We start from the raw sequence: 18,722 nt of genomic DNA, 5'->3' as shown, positions 1-18,722 counted from the left end.
AGCAAAACCAATAGATATGCTGAAATCTCATTGGAATTTTTTTGACTGAAACTTCTTGTTGATGAAGTTTTTAATTTTTTTTTGTAGTTTTTATTTTTTTTCCACAATAACTGCTTTCTGTTTAAAAATCAATAGAAGTTTTAACACATAAACTCGTTTCTCAAGGAAAACATTGAAAGTTGAATCAGAAACCAGAGTACTGTTTTCCTAACGGTGCTATTTTGTTGTATTTTAGATATCTAACCTACCCCAGTCCTCTGTCAGCTCAAGATCTCTGGAAGCATACATCTTTTTCTCTACTAATGTGGACGCTAGTAGGACATCAAGAAAAATAGGTTTAAAAAAAGCTTTCCTTGAATACAGCCAGCAATACGTGACAAAAAGCCCTAATGTTTATGTGGAAACTATAATTGAAAATTAAAATGGATCATTTTTAGACGTTTTTACCAGACATACTATATTTTAATTTCTCTGAAAACCTCATAAATCAAAAAATTCTCTAAAATAATGACTGTTTTTATAAATATCATGCCTTATTTATAAACATTGTCACCTCTATCAGTGGGAAGAGAACAAGCAATGAAGATTTATTCCTAATTGCAGAAAATTTTAAAATGGCAAAAAATGTAAGTTTCTCAGATGAGTTAAACAGAAATTTTTGCTAAAACACTTAGCAGGATTCAATAGTTTAATGTTTTATTGTGAGAGGAGTTAAATTTATTAAATCGTTACATTTTTATTTTAAGGATTTATTTAACAATTCCATTAATAATAAATATGTTTACAGGGGATCCCATGAAAGAACTCTGAAGTCTTTTCAGAGCAAATTATGAAAAATAAACCATTAAGCCTTACTGTAACCACAACTAAAATCGATGACAAAATAATTGATTCCACTGCGCATTAAAAATGAGCAAAATATGTTTCATAATGTGGAACTAAGTGATAAAATGTCATGATAGTAAATTAACAGAAAAACTTACTTCTGAGTTATTCCTTATATCTAGGTGGAGAAACGTTACTTCAAGCATTATTATGCGAGAGCAGGTAATAACACTAATATGTATAGCTTGTGAATAGATTTGGCTATCACAAATAAGTATCTCTCAGACAGTATTGCAAAAAGTTTGCTTGAAAATCAAGACATGATCAAAGCAAGCCAGTTTTAGAAAATTAAAATGCACCAACTAAACAGTGTAGCTGTGAACTTTACTAAAGTTTTCATTTGTGATCATTTTTCATGATGAAACTAACATACAGGGTTTCAAAAGCACCTGTACAGTTTTAATTCCATTAAAAGATGAAAGAATTTATGTTCCTAATGTTCATAAATCAGAAAAAAAAAAAATTGTGCAAGTATAGCTATTTTAGCAGTGATTTTTTTTCACTGAAAAACATACAGTACAGATTCAGCTATGTTGCCATAATGTTGCATAAGCCTGCACAGTTTTTATTCTGTTCCCACATGCAGAATATCAGTATTCATACATTAAGTACATGATCACAATACAAAATATAGTAAAATGCTCACCTATAATACAACTTTCCAAGTGGTTGTTGTAGTCAGCGTTTTTTTCTGTAGTGAAAAGCAATACTAGGTTTGTTTTTGAAAAAAATACTAGCTTATGCCCATTGATTTCTTTGCCTGTAATGAAATAGTCTCCTCAAAGAATAAAAATCTCACAGGGTTGTTTATGGAAAAAAAAAATATCTATATACATATATACACACACATCGTATTTTTAGGTATGGGCAAGGAACAAATGAGAAACTGAAATGGATCACAGTTTTAGCATTTTATTGTGGTAAATAGGAGTACATAATTTCTGGAAGCCAATGAATGGACATGTTTCTGTGAGGATAAAAAACAGAACAGAACGATGACAATGTACGAGTGCCTCTTCCAGTCAACAAGCTAAGATGAGCAGAAGGAAAAGAATTATTTAGCATTGTACCCATTGTACTTTATATTCAATAGTAATGATTAGAAAACCTGTATTGAAATTGGTTAAACAAAAAATAAAATAAAATAGAGAGAAAGAAAGTCAAAGAAAAGCAATTTGTTAAAAATTGCGGGATTTCACTTCAGAAAATTTTCTTCATTTTTTTTATATATGGGAGATTCCCATTGAAAATTATTTAATCAAAAAGCCTTGCCATGGTGTATTATCTTTTTTTCCTTTTCCTTTTCCTTTTCCTTTCCCTTTTCCTTTTCCTTTTCCTTTTCCTTTTTTCATTTTCTTTTCCTTTTCCTTTTCCTTTTCCTTTTCCTTTTCCTTTTCCTTTTCCTTTTCCTTTTCCTTTTCCTTTTCCTTTTCCCTTTTTCTTTTTCTTTTCTTTTTCTTTTTCTTTTTCTTTTTCTTTTTCTTTTTCTTTTTCTTTTTCTTTTTCTTTTTCTTTTTCTTTTTCTTTTTCTTTTTCTTTTTCTTTTTCTTTTTCTTTTTCTTTTTCTTTTTCCTTTTCCTTTTCCTTTTCCTTTTCTTTCTCTTTTTCTTTTTCTCTTTTTCTTTTTCTTTTTCTTTTTCTTTTTCTTTTTCTTTTTCTTTTTCTTTTTCTTTTTCTTTTTCTTTTTCTTTTTCTTTTTCTTTTTCTTTTTCTTTTTCTTTTTCTTTTTCTTTTTCTTTTTCTTTTTCTTTTTCTTTTCTTTTTCTTTTTCTTTTTCTTTTTTTTCTTTTTTCTTTTTCTTTTTTTTTTCTTTTTTCTTTCACTCTTTTTATTTTCTTTTTTCTCTTTAGAAGTTCATCATTTCTGGGGGAAATTTTTGTAATAATGTTGTGCCGATAATTTATACTAGTTATCACATAAATGCAGAAACAGGAGTGGAATAATACAGTACAAGAGCTAAAACACCAAGACTAGCTCAGGGCTTCCTAAACAGGATAATTAGTACTAGTCAGTATGAGTAAAAATAGTGTAATTTAGCCAAAGTCAAAATTAAAGACTTAAATTTAAAGAATTAAATTTCACCTTATTTTGTTGTAAGAATTTTTCCCCTCTTAGAGTACTTCTTGCCACTCTAGATAACAGCCACACTGATCTACAACTATCTGGTTTAGGAGAGTACTGCGTTGCATGTATTCACTAGCCAACCATCAGGAGAATTTTATTTCCTACACAAGAAAGTGTTCAAGTCAGATTTACCATTCTCAATTCTATCCCAAACACCTTTCTGTTACTTACTAAGTAAATTGTACTGCTACTATTAGCAAGCAGCCTCCAGTGATTTCATTGATTCATGCCCACTTAGGTTATGCCAAATTATCTCTGAACATCTATTTCATAACATAGCCTGAAAATAAAGTAAGATTGAGCTTGGAGAAGCATGAGCTAGCACTTTCAGTGAAATTAAGAATTAAAAACAACTTAATTGGGAAGAAAATACTAGTGTCAAGAAGAGGTTTAAAATGTGATAAAAGAAAACAAATTCAGCTACAGGATAAAACAGTAGTCAGAAACAGACAGTGAAAATTGCCTGTGGATGTTAGAGTTATGGATGACAGGGTTTATCTCAGCCTGGGATAGTACTCAAGTCTGGAGCACCATGACACATCACTAATATCCACAAATTAGCTGAAGAAAAAACAAATACTATTGGTAGGTAATTGACGAAATTGACTTCTGTGAGGAGATTAAAGGAGATAAATTCATATCATTTTTCTAAGTGTTTAGTCTGGAAAAAAATGTAGAATATTGTAACTACGTATTGTAGGTGGATTTAAGCACAGAGGAAGGAAAGGGATTATTTCAGGTGGCACAAGAGACCAGAAACACCTGAAGACATAATAGCTGACATTAAGAAAATGGTAATTTCAGATATACATTAGAAAATACTTTCTGATCCACTAGACTCTAATAAAGGAGACTATTGAAATCCTGACTGGTTAAGAAATTTAGCAATTAGACTGGAAGAAGTAACAGAAAATAAGATGGGAAAAACAGTACTTTACCTGCAAGAGAATTGATAAAAGCACTATCAGGTCATCTAATTCACCTTAATTTCTATGAAAATTAATGTCTGCTCTTTTCTCTTGGTTTAAGTTTTGCTCATCAAGTCATGACACCTCTTAAATATCTGGACCCAAAAACGTCTCTCATTCAGGCAGCAGTGCCTCAGAGCTATTCATACTAATTAGCCGAGGTCATTTAAATACATTTTGCATGAAGCACCTTAAACTCAGTGTGCCATTTTATGTATTTATCAAATTACTAATCAATATGCTATACCACAGTTACTACTGGGCCTTGAGCTACACACAGAATGCTACGTGAATTCAAATTGTGCAAGCTGCTGTTTGCATAAATGAAATTAAAGCATATGTAGTGGTCATTATTCACAATACAAAAGAAATGAAGAAGTAGTCTAAATGCAGTACATGCTGCATTCTGTATTTTAAGTAAATCTCAACTGTGTTGTTTTTTTGTTGTTGTTGTTTTCTTTAACAAATCTTCTATTAAACTAGCTTCAATTTCACTTTCTTTCTCCAGCATATTACCTCTACTGTATTGGTAAAGTAATTTATTCCATCCTCTGTGGAGAGCCTGGATCTCATTTGCCAGCATATTTATCTTTCCTGCCACTGCACTGTCATTCATCTGCAATCTCCACAGAATACCAGACCTGTGCAGAATTTCAATTAGGATTGATTCAACTAAATCCAGGCCACAGAACTGAGGCTGACAGGGTGACCCCCTGAGAATTTAATATGCTGAGTTAACAAATAAATAAATAAATATAGGAAAGAAAGACAGAAAGAAAGACAGACAGAAAGAAAGAAAGAAAGAAAGAAAGAAAGAAGGAAGGAAGGAAGAAAGGAAGGAAGGAAGGAAGGAAGGAAGGAAGGAAGGAAGGAAGGAAGGAAGGAAGGAAGGGAGGGAGGAAGGAAGGAAGGGAGGAAGGGAGGGAGGAAGGAAGGAAGGAAGGAAGGAAGGAAGGAAGGAAGGAAGGAAGGAAGGAAGGAAGGAAGGAAGGAAGGAAGGAAGGAAGGAAGGAAGGAAGGAAGGAAGGAAGGAAGGAAGGAAGGAAGGAAGGAAGGAAGGAAGGAAAAAGAAAGAAAAAGAGAGGAAAATACAAAACAGAAAAACAGCAGAACTTTAACAGCATATTTCATTAAGTCCTCTATACACTCAATTTGATCTAGCTCACATTAGGTTTTTTTCAGACTCTGTATTGTGTGGGCAAACTGTTTTACAGTAGTTTTGATAACCACAGGAAAAAAAAATACCTTAAAAATCTCTACTTCTCTTTTGAGGTCCAGTTAACTTAAAGCCAGACAACTTGTAATGAACAGAAAAATGATTTCCACAGCTACCTTAAGCTTTCTATTCTGTATATGTATACATCAAAAAATCAACACAGTGTAAGTATACAGGTAAAATAGTTCTTTTCTTGGGTTCTTGATTTGACAGACTTACAGTGGTTTTCACCATAATTGACAGACTTCATCTGCTTGCCAGTTAAATGGCCTAAAAGAATTTCTTAAATAATTTGTGATTACTATGACATTTTTGTGGGTTTAAAGACTGTTCAACTACAGAACAGTAACCTGAGAGGTTCTTTTTATCTCTACTATGTAGGTACATAGTATTGAAGTCTCAGTTTTATATTAGCTGCTGTAAAAAACATGACTTCTTCTTTAATTGTACACCAGAAGTGGATGTAAGTAAATACTGCCTTTTACTCCAAAATATTACAATAGAAAATAGAAATGATAGCAATTCCACATTTAATTATTTTTGTTGTCAACAAAGAATTCTCTTGAATATATTTTCCCTAAAGATCATTTTTTTACCATTGGAAAATATACAGCTATAAATTCCCACATGAGACAAGATAAGAACATACATATGAAATCAAATATAAAACCAAACATAGGAATTAAAAAGAAAAAAAAATAGAGTGGGAAAAATATCAGCACACGCACATATTTGTGTTAAATAAGACACGAGTCAGCTGGAACTCGATGAAATAATTGAGACACTGATACTGATATTTGTGCACACAGATACCACCACATCAATGAGTGTGGCATAAGCAAAGAACTGAACTGATATTTGCTTTTATTTTTTCCTACTGTGTTAACATAAATAAAGCAGAAAATATTTCACATATGACAAATATTTTATAATTTTTACCAGCCACACTTACAAATTTATCAGTGTATCATTATTACTATGAAGGAGAGGTACAATGACCTTGAATTAAAATTCATTATCTACTCAAAGGGTCAAGAATTCAGTCACTATAAGGTAGATTTCTTTCTGAAATTTGGTCACAAGATCTACACATAACTACATTAAAAATGAAGCTGCATTAATACATAGTTTATTGCATTAGTACAATAGATATGTGTCTTTAGTCTATAAGCACAGTGTGGGGTAGTATGGTTACACAAGAAATTGTGCTCCAGATATATTCTTCGACCATCACTTCTTTTCATGATTCTTCCAAGGTACCAGTTATAACTGTAACTGATTAGAATTTTTCTCCAGTACAACATATGTTGTGCAACCAGCACAAAGTACATTTGGAAGTACATACGTTTTTCTTAGTTCTTTTTCTTCTTTGTTCTTTCTTTGGGGAACAGCTGCAGTAATACAGGTGTATAACTACACTCCTTTTGGACTCCATTCAGATACAACAAAGAATTGTACAGTATGAAAATTTAATAATAACAATCAAATACAGTTGAAGAGGATGCAGGGTAATTTTACCTTCTTTCTTCCTTCATTTCTCTAGTTTTGATCTCTCTTCACTAATGATAAACCAAACTTTTCATTTTGGGGCATTTATCTGACTAACAGTACTTTGTTCCCCACTTTATAATCTGAAATTAAGATCAGGTGGTCCGATTCAGCAGTTTAGTCCAGTCTGTAGATCTAGCTCTTATTTTTAACAAATGCCTCCTATCAAAAAGCCTCTGCATCATGGAATTATGATATTAAAGACCAAGGAAGAGGGAAGGGAGCATAAGAGGGAAGAGACTATTAGAGTCCATCTGGGGAAAATGTTTCCCCAGAAAAGTTACTATGTGCTATAGAGAAAAGGAATAATAAAATAAAATAAATAATAAAATAAAGTAAGGAAATGGTGCATTAAAATGTCAAAATAATAATAAAATTCAGGTAAGGTGTACCTTACCAAACTAGCCTCCGAATGCAAGATCATCTTCAATCGGCTTTATAAAACAATAATAAATTGCTATGTGGATGCAAATGAAGAAAAAGGAGTAGACACTATGACACTGGGAAAACAGATCAACAGTAATGGTTCTTATTAGGAAAAGGATGTGATAACCGGTGAATACACACCAATAGAGGAACTCATGAAGGTAGTCAGTCTTTGCTTATGTGATAGGTTAGTTTTAATACACGGCTGTAAGAACACGTCTCTAGCTCTTGTACTTGAAGTATCTTAAGTATTTACCTAAGTCTATAGATTCAGAGAATAATAGGAGAGTAATATTTGTAGTATACTAGCTTACACTAAATAGTATATAGTATGTTAGTATACACTAAACTTTAAGTGCTTGTTCATTTCTCATGAAGTGCTTTTCTAAATAGCTAAATGTTTCCTGATTCTAGACCTAAAACTGAATAGCATAATTCCTGGAAAATTAGTAATGATACATAATCCCAGAATAAACATTGGAGTGATCATTTTTCAATATTTTATGGTATGTAATTAATAGCAATAGTGACAGTGATAATAACTACTTTCCCACGCAACTTAGTATAAAGTATATAATCTTCTGGATTTTAGACTGAGAATACAGGTCGAACACATTTTCTGCATATCTAAATGATATCTGCAGGCAAATTTTCTTTATCAGACTACAGGTAATCAAAAGAAATTACTCTAGATATGCAAAGAAATCATTCTAAGCAGCATACTTAAAATAGATGATAGACTTTTACTCATAAAATGGACTGCTGCAAACAGAAAGGACTGGTCAGACAAATGGAAATAAAAGATCAGAATTGAATTCTGTCCTGTGTTTGAATACTAGTGATAGCTCAAACCATTAGCTCATAAGTAAATGGAAATATTGTTGAACCAAAAATATTGTGAGATATAAGACAAGATCTGTTCACCATTTAAAAACATCAATCTGCAAACATTTTTCTTCTAAGAAAAGCAAAATATTATTCTTTTTTTCCCCAGTGTCCTTTCTTTTTTAAATACAGACTGCAATTTCATCTCTACTTTTATCACATCAAGCAAAGAAACACTTCACTGTGTTCCCTATATTTTGTTCTAAATATATTGCAGAGCTATTGATGGTGGAAATTTTGGCTGTTCATCGACTAGTTTCTTATCTTATGACATAACACTATATATGAGAATGTTGTGGTTTAACCCGGCCAGCAGCTAAACACCACACAGCCGTCCGCTCACCCTCCCCCCTCCCTCTCTGGGATGGGGGAGAGAAACGGGAAAGTGAAGCCGGTGAGTTGAGATAAAGACAGTTTATTAAGACAGGAAAATAATAATAACAATAATAATAATAGTGATAATGATAATAGTATTAATAATAATAATGTGTAAGAAACAAGTGATACACAATGCAATTGCTCACCACCCGCTGACCGATGCCCAGCCTATCCCCAAGCAGCCGGCCCCCCACCCCGGCCAGCCACCCCTATATATTATTTAGCATGACGTCAGATGGTATGGAATACCCCTTTGGCCAGTTTGGGTCAGCTGTCCTGGGTCTGTCCCCTCCCAGTTCCTGCTGCACCCCTAGCCTGCTCGCTGGCAGGACAGAGTGAGAAGCTGAAAAGTCCTTGGCCTGGTGTAAACACTGCTCTGCAACAATTAAAAATTCAGCATGTTATCAGCGCTCTTCTCATCCTAATCCAAAACATAGCACCCTACCAGCTACTATGAGGAAAAATTAACTCTGTCCTAACTGGAACCAGGACAGAAAAGATTTCCTTTATTTATTTTGCCACTCATGGTCATCTCAGAATCAGCTTGACACAAAGTCCCATCACTGAAATAACCCTAATAAGTATCTTATAAACCATTTAATTTTTTGTCTGTATGGAGAACCCTAGATTAGAACAAACCCATTCTTCAGATCCTACACTTACCTATCTTAAAAAATATCACCAGTTCTGAAATCTATATGGAAAACCACGTGATTCCAAAATTCCTTTAGATAGCTTTTAAATGCTGTAGATGGACTCTGATGAGAGGAAGGTTTCACCTTGTCTTTTACCTTCATTTTACTTGCTTGCATTTTTTTTAACCTACTGTATTTTTGTATTTGTATTAAACTTATTATACCCTTTAAAATTACTAACTTAAGAATCAATCCCAATGACTTTTCTTACAAATACTTAAGGAAGGAAAAGAACTGCATACATAGGTCTTCCCTGTGTTATTCACAATTTTCTCTCCTTTCTAGTAATGTATTTTGGTCTTTCAATTTATTTATACAATTTTTATTATTACTTTTTAGTGCTTGATATTACTTCTTTTGACTTATTTTGTCTGATTGTTCTACTGTTTTTATTCTATTACCTTACATTCAGCTCTTTTCCATTCTTGTGCATTTTTTTTCTTTCCTTCTTAAAAGAGATTTGATGTAGCCACATAGATGATTTAATATATTTTCTATGTATATTCTTTACTAGGAAAGTTTGTTGTTGCACTTTTAATAAGGTTGCTTACTTTGACTGACAGCTCTGTTGTACTAGATTTTGTTCCCAAGAAGCTTTATCTTCTTTTCAATGATTTTACTGAGACTTTTTTTGTTGTTGTTGCTTTCAAGGTTTAATGATATCACTTTATTTAAACCATTCAGAAATTTCACTACTAACTTTACATACTGAGGTAAAAAACCAAAGACAGAAAAAGTGAACCTATATCTTTTCACTTACATCTGTATAGGTACACCTAGTTCTCATCAGCTGCATGTTATATTTCTACTACGGTTGCTATTTTAATTAGGTTTTGACAATATATATTTTATTCCCAGTAATGTAATTTACAAAGTCATTTTTAGATATTTTTTGCAGTTACTCATTGCTGAAAATGGGATTTTCAAAGGCACATTGACCCAGTTCATTTTTCCAAATGAAACTCACTTTCTCATTTGCTGAATGCCATTTTTTTCTGTGTGAAATAAAATCTTTTCAATAAAGAGGAAATACTTCACTTATTAATGTCTATAGCAATAGTATATTGACTTCAGTAGGCCCTGGATTAGGTTGTGGACACAGACAAGTATGAAACACGGGTAATGACTAAGGCTGTAAAGTTTCTAAGTATTTTGTCTACTAGAAATTCTGTTCAATCCTCACACAATTCGGCTTTTGTCCTTTAAGTAGATTTAAAAAGAGCAGTGATTCCAGCAAATGGGCTAGAACTATTCCAGCAATCCACAATACCTTGAATAATATAGTCACTGCAATATGATGCACCTGGAATGTATGTGCAGCATAAAGACAATGTCTCCTGTATGGAACCAGGTAGATATACAATTTCATTTTACAGCATATCTATGACACTATAAAACAAAAGTAAGCACATTATTCTAGGATGTTCCCACTTATACTGTGCAGATAGCAGCTGGGGGAGAGGCCAGAATTTTTGCAATGAAAAACAATAAAAGACAACCATTAACTGGAATTAGGCTTTGTTATTTCTGCAGTTTACTGAATGGATTGGTAGGGATTGCTTTTCTTTGAAGATATATTCTACAAAGGACAACACAACTGCAGAACTGTATGATGACATGATCCCACCAGTCATTTGTTCTATACCAAATACTGACTGTATCAGAGCTTCAAGATTCCACAGTTTAATAAGACTTCATTCCTTTCAGAGTGTACTCTAGGGTACAGATTAGCTATTCCAGTTGATCTGTGAAAACAAGATTTGCGTGTTATCATTTTGCAACCCCTTGACAATATGACCATCAACGGTGAAATTCAAAAATGTCCAAGATGTCAGTTAGACTAGATTATTGGGGGCATATAATTTGCCAGGACTCCACTGCACTTGTCAATAAACCCACACATAAGGAAATATGTCCTCTAATCTCGAATCCTTATATTTCTATTTATAGTAATAGACAAGAGGAGATGCTGTCTGAATTATTAAAAAATAAAAATCTATGTTCCTCATTAAATCAACACTCATCACATGGCAAGTTACTCCCATCCATATATCCATAAACCACCAGATCAAGATGCATATTTTTATAGGCTATACACTTAAGTAACATTTTTTTTTTTATTGAAGACTACCTGCTAGTATATACTGTGAGTTAGTATAGTAAAATAATAATTAAAAAATAATAATTAATATACCCTCAAGAGTCTAGTTAACTCCATATTCAGCTTTCTATTCTAATCATGCCTCACTTGGCTGTTAAAATAAAGTATATGCCTAGAGCAGAATAGCTCTTTTGAGCAAAGTAACCAAAGTATCCATAGTTTAAATTTAAATCTTCTTTGAAACAAACATGTACTTACTTGTCTTGTTTTCAGCCACATTACTGTAACTTAAGCTCGTGTGAATTTACAGCACACAACTACTCCACAATGATTTCCCATGTTGATATTAGGAATACATAATAATGATATAATAAGAACAAATTGAACTTAATCCTTCCCTTGGTAAAACAAAATTCAGTAGGTGTTGTCTTTAAGGGAAAGACCTTGGACAAAAAGAAAAATCTTGATAAATGATTTGCACTATATTACATGAACTTCTAAAAAGTGGATTGAGTAATATGTGTTCATTAATAATGTATTTAGTGATTCACTGGAAAAAAAAAATGATTTCATATATTATTCACAAATATTATTCAAACATGTCCAAAAAAAGCCCCTGCACAAAATCTATGACTTCAAGTCTGCAGTGTGGTCTGCAGAACCATATTCATATCTCTGTGACTTCTTACTGTTTCTATTCCAACAGCTTTTTAGGAAATGACTCTTGATAGCTTCTAATTAGTGGGATTCCACTGTAAGATTAAAATCTGTGGGGAAAAAAAAAATTGTCCTTTGTCTTTCAATGTGTTATATTCAGAAAAATTATTTTATGCTTAATACATTTCAGACAGTTCAATTTATCATTTGGTCATTGAAAGAATTTTTATTTTTTCCATAGCAACAATACCAAAGCAGATCAAATTCATTAAATGATTAGTAATAGTGCTCACATATCACTAACAAGAAAACTTGATTTCAAATACTTTACACTTTTGACGGAGCAAAAATGCAAAAAGCAGATTGCAGACAAATATTTTTGTGTTTATTATTCCCACCTCATTTGATGTGAATGGAACTCATACATTTAAACATGTTGATATCTCCTTAATCACTTATCCCTAGGCAAAGGTAGCTAAGACTTACAATGTGTCAAGTATATCCCTCCTAAGCATATATTTTCATGGCTTATGTCAGCTCTAGGTAATGAGTGACCTTGTTATAGCAATGTGTACATGGACAGATTTTCACTCTGAGGACTGCAGAGAATATTCTTTGTATCATTCTGACTTCAAAACCACAGGTAGACTTTTGAGGATGCAGTGTAAAGAGAGACTATGCATAACTTGTCCATAACATATTCAGGTAAAGATGCAGTCTTTCACAAGTTTAAATTAAAGTTGTGGTCCCATTCAAAGACTGTAAAGACAGCTGAAGCCAGCTCCACTTCTAACCAAAAATAATATCTGTTGGAAAATTCTTATGTCAAACTTTGTCAAAAAAGTGTCATTTATACATATATTTATTATCCAGAGAATGACATACTGTTTGTATACAAGACAAAGCTTCCATTCAGAGTGTTATTCTAACCCTTGTCCTTGAAAGAACTACATAGATGCCAGTCTTCCTAAAGAGGAATAATGCTTTTATATTACTTGGGATTACTCACATGCACTGAATTATTTTTAGGCAGAATATATATGTCCTGGTTTCAGTTAGGACAGAGTTAATTTTCCTCCTAGTAGTTGGTAGGGTGTTATGTTTTGGATTAGGATGAGAAGAGTGCTGATAACATGCTGATGTTTTAATTGTTGCAGAGCAGTGCTTACACCAAGCCAAGAACTTCTCAGCTTCTCACTCTGTCCTGCCAATGAGCAGCCTAGAGGTGCAGCAGGAACTGGGAGGGGACAGACCCAGGACAGCTGACCCAAACTGGCCAAAGGGGTATTCCATACCATCTGACGTCATGCTAAATAATATATAGGGGTGGCTAGCCGGGGTGGGGCACAGGTTGCTCGGGGATAGGCTGGGCATCAGTCAGCGGGTGGTGAGCAATTGCATTGTGCATCATTTCTTTCATACACATTATTATTAGTAATACTATTATCACTATTATTAGTAGTAGTATTGTTATTATTATTTTCCTGTCCTAATAACTGTCTGTATCTCAACTCACAGGCTTCGCTTTCCCGTTTCTCTCTCCCATCCTAGAGAGGGAGGGGGAGGGGGAGAGAACGGCTGTGTGGTGTTTAGCTGCCTGCTGGGTTAAACCACAACAGTTTTAGAGTCTAGGTAAACCACAAGCAGATGGCAGACATAAATGTGTGAATAAGCTATCACTAATGTTCAGCGCAGACCTGATCCAGATCTTTCGAAACCCATGGAAGTCAGCTTCAGCTGAAACAAACCATTTTACTTTTGGATTTCCATGTGGTGAAGAATATTTTAACTATTTTCCTCACTCCCATTTCAAGAAAGTCTCACAGTAAAGTGCTAAAAGTGGAAAATAACAAGAAATTAAAGTACATGAAAATCAATTCTTGAATGATTGCTTTATCAGAGACAAGGAAAAATACAACCAGCATAATTAATCATCTTATCTTTAAAGACTTTTAATTAATAGTTGCATATGTTCTTTCTGAATATAGGAAGAAAATATTAACAAGGCCCACAACATTCATATAGGACCTATACAGATGAATTTCACAAATTTCCCAGGAGTCACTCGTTCATATCCCCAACAATATAAGATGGTTTTGATGTTCCAAATATTAGTGGAAGAAAATACCTAATGAGTAATTTCTGAGAAGCCACAGATGACAAAAAGCATATTGCAGAAGGCTCAAAGTTTGATATGAAATATTTAGGTTTTGGGTTTTTTTTTTTCTTTTCTTTGACTGACTGGATAGCTTCCACATGGATGAAATACATACTAAATTATTTACAGATAATTACATCGCTGTATTTTTGCTAAAATATTAAGATGCCATTGTCCCACAGGATAAATTGTGACAGACACTGGCACATCAGCTAATGAATAGCTGTGGGGTAGTGGGAAAAAAGAGCTACCACAAGACCCTGGAATTAGGAAACAGAATGTCTGTAAATAATCCACACTCAAAGAAAAATGTCACTTTTCTTCTCCCCCTCCCTCCTACTAATTACATATAGAACAAATGCTCAACATTTGGTAGATGTTGCTTGAAGGCAATTTTTTCTGGAAATAGTCTCAAGGCCTCCTCCACTCCCTTTTCATTATAGGAAAGTATGACGTAGAAATACTGAATAATAACCTTGAACCAAAAATATTTTCAAATACTCACAAGAGTGGGCAGCCATTTTGGAGAAAAGATATATCACTACAACAGAGGAATGCAGTTCTCATATCATTTTTGTAATTATGGAGGAATGTTTTTTCACATCGCATTGTGAAACAATGAGAGGAACATTCCCAGGAAATATAGACAGATCATCACAGAATCAAACAGCAAGTCTACATTTTAAACAAATATTTAAACATTAAATCTGCTATAATTTGCCAAATCTCACCTTCCATTTCAATTAATAGAAATAAAACTATCTGGAATATTTATGCTGAAAAAAAAAGTACTTGAAAATTATTAAAAAGTAAAAATTAGCAAGACTCTCAAATATTATTATATTTTCGAGAAATAGAAGAAAAAATCCTTACGCCTAGCATTATGGGATTGAATATAGTCCAAAGGTGTCCTGCAAAATAAGGTACCCACTTTCATAGGACACACCTGTGGTTCTTGAAAGGGTGAAATGTATATCATTTGTAAGAAAACACTCCTCATAACCTCAGGCTGTGATTCTGACAAACCATGTATTTTGTTGTTAATTAAAGGATTTGTATGGCCTCACCTTACAATTAGTGATAGGAATCTATCTTTAAGACACCAGACTGTGCCACGTATCTAACGTAACAGTCACCAGCATGTTTATAGCCCTAGTGAATTACAGTTCTTCGTTTTCTTGGCTGCATTAGGCAAAGTATTGCAAACAGGTCAAGAGAGGTGATCCTTCCACTGTACTCAGCATTGTTGAGGCCACACCTGGAGTGCTGTGTCCTGTTCTGGGCCCCTCAGTACAAGAGAGGCACAGACATGTTGGAGAGAATCCAATGTTGGGCCACAAAGATGATTAAGGAACTGGAGTACTTCTCCCATTAGGAAAGTCTGAGAGAGATGGAACTTTTCAGAGAAGAGAAGATTCAGGGAGGATCTCATCATAAATACCTGAAGGGAGGAAACAATGAAGATGGAGTCAGACTCTTCAGTGCCTAGTACCTAGTACCTAGTACCTAGGACCTAGGACCCAGGACCTAGGACCTAGGACCTAGGACCTAGGACCTAGGACCTAGTGCCAGGACAAGAGGCAATGGGCACCAACTGGAACACAAGAAGTTCCATCTAAACATCAGCATAGTCTTCCTTACTGTTCAGGTGATAGAACACTGGCACAAGTTGCCCAGAGAGGTTGTGGTGTCTCCCTTCTTGGAGGTCTTGGAGGTCTGGACATAGTCCTGGATAACTGTAAAAAGAAGCCTATAATTCCCCCTGGGAATCGAAGTATCAAAGTAAATTAGTTACATAACACCCACCTATTCCTTTGAAAACATCCCTCTTACTAAGATTTTTATAATAATGAGTTATACTAATGTGAACAGTGTTAATTACTGTTCTGAGTAGACTCATAAGTTTGGGCTGAACTGTATCACAACATAAAGTTAATACAAGTCACCATGGAAAAACAAAGAGAAAAAGTAAACAGGCAAAATATAGTAAAAATTCATACAACTTTCAAAATAATTCAAATGTTGTAAGGTGTTTCTTACAGAAGCAAATTTGAAGAGAGATACTGGTGCCTTTGCCACCCAACTCCCCCCCGCCCTCACCCCCCCCCCCCCCCCCATTCAAAAGCAAGCAATATCTCTTTACATTTGTTTCTGTACATGAAAAGGTACTTTGACCTGGGTTTCATGATGTTTTATTTAGTTTTGGGACACAACCTGATGTGACACAATAAAATGTGATATGTCTGTCAATTTTACTAAAGCAGTGGGAATGAGTAAATATTCATGCAACTTGAATCTTTTTCTGTTATCTGTTCCTTCTGAATACACAGCTATTGGCATGTCCCTTCATGAGCAACACAAAAGAGCAGTTGATGTCCCATGGAGCACTGGGAAAAAATAAAAAATAAAAGTTTGGAAACAATTCTGCTCAAATTCAAAACTTAAGAATTTTTGGCCCTTGTCTGAGCTTGAAAGAATGACAACATAACTGTCTCCTCAGCTGACAATTGTGGTGCATCTCAGTGTTTTATGACTTCAATTGAGCATAAAGCAGCCAGAACAGATTAGTTTTGAAGACAAAAAAGATTCTTGTCTGAGGAAAGAAAATGTTACAGAAACAGCAAGATATGCAACTAGAATAGTTTCTAATTACAGAGCCAAATTCACTGCCAGCTTTTGCAAGAAAGAGTTTTCCCAATAGTTGACAAGTAACTTCCTGGCAGCCTTTACCACAGCATTCTTAACACTGGCTAAAAAATGAATGATCCTCTACTTTAGTTAAAACTCCCAGAAAGGACAGCAGTTCAAGCGTCTTCTAGTCTCTTAAATTGATACTTTCCAAGCTTTGTCTCTGCTGTCAAAAAAGTGAGATTACACTATAATACATACATTAGCTACTTTGCTGTGAGTCCTCAGGGAGGCCAAACACTGCAGTTTTAAATGAGATAAACCAGCGGTGAGAAGTGTTGACATCAACTATATCACAAAGAAGATTGCAGACGTGTGACCTTCACTGTGAATTCCCGGTGAGATGACAATGGCTAGTTACCTTGTCACATCTCTACCAATTCCAACCTTGTGCTGCTGATGACACAGCACAGGTCACAGTCTGAGACAGGATGAGTTTTAAGCAAGACTGTCTGAGCCCTGGCAGACAGGGACTAAGGCTCATAAGAAGGAAGAAGCCAGGCTGGAGAGAGTAGCAAAGCAATAAACTAATGTGAGGGGAGAGCTATGCCCAGGCCTTGCTTCTCTCCCTCCTCTTTTCTGAGTCTGCCATTAACTCCTTGAAATATAGTTGATCCCACTGGTTGAGCACAGTCTAGTCTTTATATCACTTTTATGAGTAAGGTATAAAGATACGTACATAGTTTTCTTCCTGCTGTTTGTTTTCAGACTTTTAGCTAGCTCAAGCAATCTTTTAGAAGGAACATTTCTGAGATACGTTGAGAACTGGAAATTGATATCCTGTCTGAAAGTCTATTTGTACTTTTGAAGAATCTCCCTTCAGAACTGAGGAGATAGAGCAGGATTTTGTTACATTTTCACTGTTTTGAAAATGTGACTCAACATGTATATGCTCTATATCTTCTATGTCATCTTCTAACCTGGCAGCTTAGTAAAATGGTAAAAGTATTAAACACAGTCAACCTGTAAATTTCATTACAACAAATGTAGAGGAATATACCCTGAATTAACAAAAGGGAAAGAGAGGAGAGAATGCACAGGTAGAAGCATAATCAGGACTTGTTTCAAGTATGTACTAAAGTTCAGCCTGAGATTTACTTGTCAGCATCACCAATAAAAGGGATAATTAATGAAGCCTGCATTTAAGAGATAAAGGACACTGTTGAATTTTGTTAATTTTCTTGGAATAAGAAGCAATAGTAGAGTAACGAAATTGAAGTTTCTGCTAACTTTAAATTCTTTCCAGCTATTTCTCTTTTTGTATAAGAACAATTGCTTGAAAATATTAAAGACTGGGAACAAAAAGAACCAAAGATGACAGAACAGAGTGGTTACTCATTATTTATATAGTCATGAAGTCTGTTTCCACTTTGCAAGTTCAAGATAATTTCTCATACAAATAATATAATAAATCCACCATTTTGATTTCATTACAATCAATAAGGACCATATTCACTTCAACTAAGTGAAGAGACTCTGTCGAATCACATTTGTTTTGATCAGGTGGTATTTTAGAAGATTTTTGATACTGACCATTCTTTTGCAGTTAATAGTCTTTTCAAATTCATACATCACAAATAGTTTTTTTTCAAATTCATACATCACAGCTTTTGTGCTTGATGAACTCTCAGTTAATGTTCACCAAAACAGATAGATCATATTTTCCACATTGGCCCACAGTGTCAGCCTATCCTTGTGCTACACACACATTTCACACATTTTGTCTCAATTTTATACATTAGTTGATCATGGGAGTGTTTATGGTCTAAACTCAGCAAAACAGACTGTGCAAGAACAGCTTTTATGACAGAAATATGAGCATGAGCAGAGTACACAAACAGAGCACCCAAAACTCTTTTGTTCAGTACTGATCAAGTTGAAGAACCATCATCTGGATTTAAACATAACTGGAGAACCTCAAGGACACTTTTGAAGCAAAGACTGAGTTGGTTTCAAAGAAGCATAAAACAGTATGAAAATTTTTAACAGTAGA

General features: G+C 34.2%; 1 long non-coding RNA gene across 2 annotated transcripts in view; it reads right to left on the bottom strand.

The window, feature by feature from the left end:
* Positions 1-8,880: 8,880 nt before the first annotated feature.
* Positions 8,881-18,722, bottom strand: part of LOC310900074 — a 52,772-nt gene continuing 42,930 nt past the window's right edge. Inside the window, exons 5-6 of one of the 2 annotated variants that reach the window (XR_014584810.1) lie at positions 15,683-15,769; positions 8,881-15,482 (exon numbers count right to left, since the gene is read on the bottom strand). This is a non-coding gene — a long non-coding RNA (uncharacterized lncRNA). Of the gene's footprint in view, positions 15,770-18,722 lie in introns of both variants that reach the window. The other variant, XR_014584809.1, reaches the window with a different exon arrangement.

The sequence above is a fragment of the Anser anser genome (genome assembly GCF_964211835.1).
Source record: "Anser anser genome assembly, chromosome: 5".
Classification (NCBI taxonomy): Eukaryota; Metazoa; Chordata; class Aves; order Anseriformes; family Anatidae; genus Anser; species Anser anser.
The sequence above is the reverse complement of the archived record's forward strand: the minus strand, read 5'-3'. Positions and strand labels throughout refer to the sequence as shown.